The sequence below is a fragment of the Chenopodium quinoa genome, unplaced genomic scaffold, assembly GCF_001683475.1.
Source record: "Chenopodium quinoa cultivar QQ74 unplaced genomic scaffold, ASM168347v1, whole genome shotgun sequence".
NCBI lineage: Eukaryota > Viridiplantae > Streptophyta > Magnoliopsida > Caryophyllales > Amaranthaceae > Chenopodium > Chenopodium quinoa.
The window spans coordinates 3,216,002-3,225,411 of record NW_018743136.1 but is presented as its reverse complement, the minus strand read 5'-3'; the positions used below and the strand labels follow the sequence as shown (position 1 = coordinate 3,225,411).

Sequence of the window (9,410 nt, the reverse complement as noted above, 5' to 3'; positions counted from 1 at the left end):
AGAACACCATCTCAGAACTAAATTATAAATAATTATCAGGACTTATTTCAGAGCTGAATTTCAAAACTGATTTCAGAACTGAAATTTAGTACTGATTTCACAACTAAAAAACAGAACTGATATCTTGAAATGAATTTCAGAACTATAATTCAGATCTGATTTCTGAGCGGACAGTCAGAACTGATGTTTAGAATTGATAAGCTACAGAATTTTGAAACATATAGAACTGCATCTTAGGTTGAATTAAAATACCAATGTTCCAGCTTATTGCCTTATAATAACCTGTTGAATTCATCATATTTCACCTTCTTCGGGAACAATTTCTTCACTTCCTTCAGGTAAGCTAGGGCATTGTTGGTCATTTATCTCTATGGTGTAGGTGCACCAGCCCCACCACCTCCAACCATTTGAGGTTGCCCCATGATTCAACTGCCAAAATTTAGCTTTTAATTTATGATTTACAATAGAACTACAATAGAACTAAGATTTTGTATGGTTTTTCTATTTGCAGGTATAAATTTGTAGGATAATTAAGCAATAAAGAAACACTAGCCATAACAATTCACTTGATTAATAATTCAATTAACTTTATGAACATCATCATCTCTTAGCTTTTAATTTATGATTCGAATCAAGTACAGCAAGCACACAATAGTGCGACAACAAGTGGTTAGCAGCAATTTTAGCACAAAAACAGGAAGGGATGAAATAGCAGGGTAGCAACAGAGGGAAATATTAGGGAAGCAACAACATAACGACTGCATTCTACTATTAAATAAATTGAGAATTAGGGGGCAAAGAATGGAACAGGGTATTAAGCTAGTTCCAGACAGCAGAATGCAACTCAAGGTAAGGCGAGCCATAGAAAAGGTCTAGAGTCCATTCATTCATAGCATAGTGACATACATCTGATCAAATAAAAAAGTTTGGTACATTTCACCCTAACCGACAGGGGGATACTCATTAACCAAAACATTCAAATGTAGCATGTAGAGTAGACTCAATACCATTCCCACAGTCACACACACCGTGTCAGAGAGAAAATGCATGTAATGTAGCCTTTCTCAAACTGCTTAGAAGCCCTTACAGGCCCTCCAAAGTGTCTAAGCTAATTTCTATTATGTGTCCATTTTTCCATTTATCATCCACAAGAAGGGAAAAATAAAACCTTTTACAAAAATATTAAGTACAGATATTATATGTCTAGTATAAACAATACTAATACTACATATTGGATTATGATGATGGCTTACTTATTGTTAAAGTTTCAACTCCATGTCTCTATATGCATGCTAAAAGATTGGCTTACTTATTGCTAATAGCTACTACATTTGTCTTCTTTCCCAAATGCCAAAATAGAGCTTCTGAAAAGTGGTTCTACTCTGATTAGTTGTCCCCCTGCTGCTGTTTGTTGTTGGTGTCTGTCTTGTGGGTTGCTTGGTATGTATGCAAGATAGGTGGCCTTGGTCTTGGTTGATTCATTACACATGTCAAAAAGCGGGCTGCCAAACCTTCAGCTAGATCATAACACCAACCATTTAACCATCTAAGTTTTCAATTTTAATTTTTTTTTTTATTTTTGAGTATATTTCATGTAATATGAGTGAACTAGATAGGTGCTTTTTGGTTACATTGAACAAAATCAGATTATCAATTTCACACATATTGAACAAAATTGCAACCCTTATTATTCAACAATGATACCAAATGTGATCAGCAGAGCTGCTGGTAGGAGCTCCCGCAGGCTGGCTGCGGTCAGTGCTGTCCACCGCAAGCTGGCTGCGGACTGCACTGTTCCCAGCAGACGCAGCAGCCCCTGTGGTGTCTGTGGCAACATTGGCAGCCTCTGTGACCTCTAAAACAGCCTCTTAATCCTCCAAAAAATCCAAATCAACACCCACATTATCCCCGGAGCTTGCACTATAGTTTTGTATACCTCATCCCTGTTGACCCATTCCATTACACAGCTGTATTTTTATTAAAGCAAACAATAAATCAGTTAATAAAGCAAACAATAAATCAGTTAATAAATCAGTTATAGGTTTTGTGATGAATTAGTAAAATTTCAATTAACCAGACTCATGGGAAAGTTTGTGGATGCTATAGATTCAATATCATCACTCAGAGAGTTTCAGCAACAATCAAAACCAATCCTTCCTTATTACTTCAGTAAAGACTTGTTTTTATTCTATACATGTAAACAGAAAACGATGAAGAAATTGGAGAAACAAGGGAGAATAATAACACCGCTGAGGGGGGCTATGATGAGGAAGGACGACAGATTGGTCAACCACTTGAACTTGAAGATGCATCTTTGGATACTGAACCATTGAACGACAAGGAACTCATGACTGTACCAGAGAATGAGGACCTTAACATTTCATCAAGTTTGACTTTATTATCCCTTAAAACATATATATATGACAATATGCTTCAAGTCATGTCAATTCACTACCCAGTGAGCTTATGCTTGATACAGGTGCTGCTAAAAAAAAAGAGGAACGGTATATTGTAGAAATCTTACCCTGTTACCTCCTGGTGAAAAACTGAATGTGGAGTTTGACAATGATGGTGTGGCTATTGGTGATAATGCTTCATTATTTTCTTTCTTCTTGGGTCAACAAGTTCAAAATAAAGCTATATGTTCGTTACAAGTTAAATGTTGGGACGATTATAAATCTGAAACATTAGACCATTTGTGGGCTTGCATCACGGTAATATGTTATCATAATAAACATGTTTATGGGGTTTTTCTTTCTCTTATTAACAATGAAACATTGTCAACTTGATGTATGAGCAGTAATTAATTTATCTTTGTCTTTTGAAGGAGAAATGGTCATTTGATGACCCTGAAAATAGGCGGGAGTATGTTATGAAACATGCACAACATTTATTCAGAGGTGCTACGAGCAAATTAAAATCAAATTAATTTAATGATAAAAACTTGAAAACAAAAGATGAACGTCTCAAAAATAAGCCTAGTCATCTAACTAAAGTGGAATGGAAGTTCTTGGTTGACTATTGGAGTGAAGAGGCGGTTATGGTAAAATACACAGATAGTATATCTTTATTCTTATATAATTAACGTATATTATTGATTAAATCCTTTTTATTGTAGGAGAAGAGCAAAAAAGCAAGTGAAAGTAGGGCACATCAGAAGATGCCTCACTATAATGGCACTAAAAGCTTCGGTCGCACTAGACAAGAAATAGTATGTAACAACTACTCTTTCTAATTTTAACTTTTGATTCTTGCCATATATAGGACTACAATACTCTATGATGTCACATCAAGGCTTAATTACTACCTTTACTACACTCTATCATTTTCTAAAGAGCTCAAAAGACTACACTAAATAAACTAATGAGACAAGCATTTGTTAAAGCTGTAAGTGGTTAGTGTTGCAGGCTGTTGTGGGTGGAGAGTGCTCCCCTGCTGCTGCTGCATTTTCTATGACTTGCACACAAGCCCTGCCTGCTCACTAGCCCCCTCCCTTCCTGCATACCAGCCCCCTCCCTGCCTGCACACCTGCCCCGACCCCTTCCTGCCAGATGCCACCTGCCTGCACATACCTGCATCCCCTCCCTACTTGCACACCAGCCTCCCTTCCCTGGATTTCCTACACACCAACCTAGTCCTTTCATACATAACAACCCCCACTCCCTCCTACTACTTACCTGCCTGCTTGCACACTAGCCCCCCTCGCCCTAGCATTCCTGCACACCACGTCACCACCCACGCCCCCCTTCCCTGGCATTCCTGCACACCACGTCACCACCCACGCCCCCTTCCCTAGCATTCCTGCACACCACCCACGCCCCTTTCCTGCACACACCTAATTATAATTTTCTGTTTTTTTTTTATTTATTTTTTTATTTTTTTTATAAGCTGAATTCTGAACACATGGAAAATTAAATTCTATTGGACATAACTAAATGTCATTAAAATTTTATGAAGTAATTCTCGCACTTATTCAAAATATGCAAACGTACAATAATTAGGAGTGTAATTTAATTCTAAAAACTCTGTAATGTTTGCAGAGGAATAAGAATGGCGGGAAGTGTTCTCGAGTTGATGTATTGGTTGCAACTCGTACAAGAAAATCTGAGAAGGTTGTGAATGCAATCAATTTGGAAAATAACACTCATGCAGTAGTAAGTTTATAAGTTTTATGTTTGTTATTTTCCATTTAACATTTACCATCTTATCTTCTAACTTAATATTGTTTATTCATAGGATGAGATAAACAAATTAAAGGAACTAAGAGAGCAAGGTCTTAATGAGAAAATAGATGAGCAAATTATTCAGGATGTGCTTGACAAAGATACACATGGGTATTTGAAAGCATATGGACCTGGTAGAAGTATTACGCAACATTTTAAAGTAAAGCCCTCTCGAATTGATCTTACTCAAGAGGTGAATGAAGTTAAAAAGAAAGCAGATCAAGCAATTGAAGATGCAAGAAAAGAAGCTGAAAATGCTATAACAGAAGGAGAACAGGCTAAATTAGAAACTGAACAAGCCAAAAAAGAGGTGGAAGCTGTTAAGAATGACGTGGACAGAAAAATTGCTGATAATAATGAAGTTTGGGAGAAGAAGTTTAGTCAAATTCTGGATTTTCTTGGAGCAGGAAGTTCATCAGATTCTGATGTTTCAGGATGTCAAGGTTCAAAGGAATGAAGTAAGTAATGCTATCTTCACCAGTTATGCATTATACATTTTATCTTATATTCAATACAATTGTTACATTTTTTAAAGCTAAAGAATCTTGACCTCTTACGATTGACTTATAGCCTTCCTAAAACTCACATTCATTACGATTGGCTTATATTCATTAAGATTGACTTATATTAACTTGATCATTTATCTATTTATTTATTGTAGGTAACAAGGAGCGGAGCACAGACATATTGTCACATGGTATATATAGAGTATATATTGTTCTTTAGCAACATGATTTGAGTGTTCTTTTTTTTTTTTTTTTTTTTTTTTTTTTTTTTTTTTTTTGGGTAAGAGTGAGCTAGTGATGAGACAATTGATTTATAGTATGTTTGTATGTATGGATATCAAACTCAAGTGTGTTTGAATGTACGGGATTCCAAGACATTAATATGATTTTTTTCAATGTTATGTATCTATTTCAGCAATGACAAATATGATATATTTGAGGAAAAATCCTTCTGTAATATTCAGTTATGCTTATATCATAGATAATGCTGCAACAAATTAAAGCTTATGCCTATTGAAATTAGTAGCCACGATAATCATTAGTGTCAAGAGATATTATTTGTCACGGTAGCAATGTGGCAATGGATTTATTTGCCACGGTATTATTTGTGGCAAACAAATAAATTAGCTACGGTATATTGCGGCGACAAAGTTTATTAGCCACGGTAATATTTGTGGCAAAGAAGATTACTGGTCACGGTAATGTTTGTGACAACAAAGTTTATTAGCCACGGTAGAATTTGTGGCGAAGAACTTGTTAGCCACATTAATATTCGCGGCAAATGAATTTGTTTGCCACGTACATACCCGTGGCATAAAAATCGAAATTTGTCATGACATCAATTTTCCCGTGGCAAATTTCCTAGCCATGGCCTCTTGTGTCACGGGAGTAAATTTCAAAATTCCCGTGGCTACACTACATTGCCACGAGAATTTTAAACTTGGGCCACGATTTTACTCGTGGCACAAAGGTCAATTTGTTGTAGTGCGAGCAATGAACAGTAGTAGCAAGAGCAAAATAAGGAAGACCCGACTCCAGCGCCAGATGACAAGGCTGTCGCCTGGCGACATAAGCAAAGTGAGGCGACACATTTTCCAAGTAGGCGCTGGTGCGGCGACGCAATGCGTGGCCTCCATATAAGATTATGCAGACTTACTGCAGAAATTTTCGGGTTTCTTGGTACGCTTGTTAGCCCCTCTAAGCAATTTGGCATGATTTAGTAATTGGCTCGATTACAATCACATAAAGTGATCGACATGATAAAAGATCGTCTCACTTAGCTTAAAGCGCCTAAACATTGGCTCATAGAAAAGCACCGACGTAATAGTTCACATACAACAAAAATGCGCCGATGTATTGGCACCGTGGAAATTACAGCAAAAAAATTGCAACAACAAAGTTCAAGCGAGCTTTAAAGATCGACAAGCGTTGGTCTTCGGTAATTTTCTTTGGAACATTATCGTAACAACTGAGGATGAATTCAAGCAAATTTATCTTCGACAGCGTTCCCTAGTATATGGAAGGTTGTCAGAAAGCTGAGAATGGTTTCAAGAGAAGTTGTCTTCGACAACATTCGCTAAGATTGTTGAGGTTGTCACCAAGATTTGAGAAGATAGCACGAGATGGGCGGTCTTCGACGACATTCGCTAAGATTGTGGAGGTTGTCACCAAGATTTAAGAAGATAGCACGAGATGGGCAGTCTTCGACAACATTCGCTAAGATTGTGGAGGTTGTCACCAAGATTTGAGAAGATAGCACGAGATGGACGATCTTTGACGACATTCGCTAGGATTGTGGAGGTTGTCACCAAGATTTGAGAAGAGCGGTTTGTGATGAGGTGGTCTTCGACGACTTTCGCTATGATTTGGGAAGGTTGTGAAAACAAAAAATGCAGCAAAAAAACGGTTACTCCTGAGAGGTGTGCTCTACGGTGCAAGATACACATTTCTTAACTCTTTTATCTGTCTAAACTGACGATAGTTTGCAGGTGTCGGCGTTACAAGAATGATTTGGGATCGCAGAACGTTCTGGATCATTCTCCGTCCTATTGCTACTTTGACTTTTGTTTTCGAAACTTGCGTTTCTCCACATAGCATCATCTGCAAAAAAATAGGTGAGAAATCGCTGGAGATCGTCTGGTAACTTTCAGACCTCTAATCTGCTTGACATTTTCCACCATAGAAAACATACGTGACAAAATATCCATGCAGAACAGAAATAAATAGGGAGACAAAGGGTCCCCCTGACGTAAACCACAGTCAACCTGAAAAGCCTCCGACACCTTACCATTAATGAGAGTCTTGTAAGTTACAGTTGAGATGCATTGAGACACCCACTTTACCTACACCTTTGGAAAACCATACCTCCTCAGAACCCTAAGAAGGAAAGCCTAATTGACATGATCATAGGCCTTGGACATATCCAACTTAATCATCGCTTTAGTAGAGATCCCACTACTAGTGTTAATCATATGCAAAAGTTCATGACTCAAATTCACATTATCCTCAACATATTGATGTGTCTATTTTATATAGTATTTTACCCCCGTCCCTTGGTCGTAATTAGTAGTGTTTTTGGCTCTTTAGAGACATTTTTATTACTAATTGGTGTTTTCTAGTGTTTTCGTAGATTTAGTTGACTTTTGCAGGGATTTATGCTTTTGGAGTATTTTCCCGAATTATTTTGGAGCAATCACGAGCATTGGAGAAATACGACCATCTTTGAAGCCCAAGGCCGGTTAGAGTCATCGAGCCGGTGATTAAGGGCTCGGTAATTGGGATCCCGAGGTATTTGGACCAAGTATTCAAGACCCGAAGAGGAAATCCGGGTTGGGCCGAGAAATCAAGCCCAATCGAAGTCCGAGCAAGGGCCCGATCAGGCAAGAGGTTGCACGATCAGGCGCGGCGCTGGTGCTGTGTGTGGCTTATAGCGCGCCCGATCGTACGAGCGTCTAGCACGATCGGGCGGTGCTGCGGAGAAGGAACGCGAAGAAAAAGGCGGGCTCGATCGGGCGGCCCTTCGCCCGATCGGGCGCGTGTTTTATATAGCCTGATTAGTTTAGTTTTAATTTTGTTTTAGGAAACGTTTATATACAAGTTTTTGTATGGAATTTTTATTATCTTCTTTCTTAGACTTTCTCTCTCTACTTAGGATTTTTCTCTCTCTTAACTTTTCTCTCAACTCTTGTTCTTAATTATTTTCCATTAATACAGATTAGTTTGGTAACGATTTCTCTTCTCTTAATCTTAGTTATTTATTTTATTCCTTCCATCATGACTTGTTCTATTGCTTTGATTAGTTTAGTTATTACTTTGTGTGAGTAGTTTTCTTTCTTGGGTTATGAGGATCCATAAATAATATGAAGGGGTAATTTATTGTTGTTGATTGTCAATGCTAGATTAATTTCCTATTGATTGATTTAATGCTCTTTGACTAGATTTGCGCAGATCTTTTATGCATGAGTTTGACAACATTGACTCGAGATTCGAGAGATGAGAGTTGATGTTTAGGTCTAGTTTCAATAGGCAGTTTAATTTATAAATGGTTAAGTCGAGATTCGAGAGATGAGATTTAATACCGGTAAATTAATTGTGTGATTGTAATACGTAGCGAAAGCCCTTTACAATCTGGTTAATTGATGCATTGATGATTGACTATTATTGATTATTGGTATTGCATGATAATTTCTTATTGAATTGTTTTAACTCTTTACAATTGCGGCTTGTAAAAGTATAGCAATATTGAATTGATGAATCGAACAGATGTTAATTTGATATTAAAGGCTATTTTCAATGAGAACTTAGATCTAGTAAATTGCGAGAGCCTGTTAGATCTATGTTGATTAATAAATTGCGAGAGCCTGTTAATCGTGTTATTTATGCAATGTCATTGATTGATTACTATGTTTTACCCTGGAATATTATTTAATTGTGAACCTATGCCCTAGATCCTTTTTTATATTGTTTTCTCCCTTTTCTAAATCTTTGTAGTTTAGTTTCATATTCAACTTATATATTGGTTACCTCATAATCAAGATTATATTAGTTAATTAGGAATAGAAAGACTTGTTTCCCTGTGGAGTTCGACCCTACTTTCCTATCTACTTTAGTTAGAGGACTTAGGTAATTACTTTTGATTAGGGGATACGACTTTACCCTGTCACATATCTTGCCGGCACAAAAGCATGCTGGTAATCTGAGATAAGATCTGGCAATAGTGATTTCATTCTATTCACCAGACACATAGCTATGCATTTATAAATAGTTTTGCATAAGTTAATAGGCCTAAATTATGTAGCTAATTCAGGGCAGTCTACTTTCAAAATCATAATAAGCAAAGAAGCATTGAATTCTTTTAAAAGATAACGTGTAGAGAAGAAAGATTGTAACGAGTCAACCACCGAGCTGCCCACCGTCTCCCAATGTTAATGAAAAAGCTCCGCTATGAACCCATCTAGGCCTGGAGCTTTGAGGTTATGACTAGAAAACATCGCTTTCCTTATTTCTTGGTGAGAGAAAGGCCGGATTAAAGAAGCTGCATCCGAAACCGCAATAAGAGGCAAGTCTAGCTCTCGCAGAACCAGATCAATCCTCTCATGCACATGCTCCAAATTCTCAAGAGGGGGATTATACACCTCTCTTAAAGTATATCTGAACAAGGCTTCCAGATTTTTTCACCCTG

The 9,410-nt window shown here is 37.4% G+C and overlaps 1 long non-coding RNA gene across 1 annotated transcript; it reads left to right on the top strand.

The window, feature by feature from the left end:
- Nucleotides 1-2,957: 2,957 nt before the first annotated feature.
- Nucleotides 2,958-5,236, top strand: LOC110732024. The gene is made up of 3 exons (XR_002513418.1): nucleotides 2,958-3,043; nucleotides 3,119-4,681; nucleotides 4,885-5,236. It is a non-coding gene; the product is annotated as an uncharacterized LOC110732024 (long non-coding RNA).
- The last annotated feature ends 4,174 nt before the right edge of the window (nucleotides 5,237-9,410 follow it).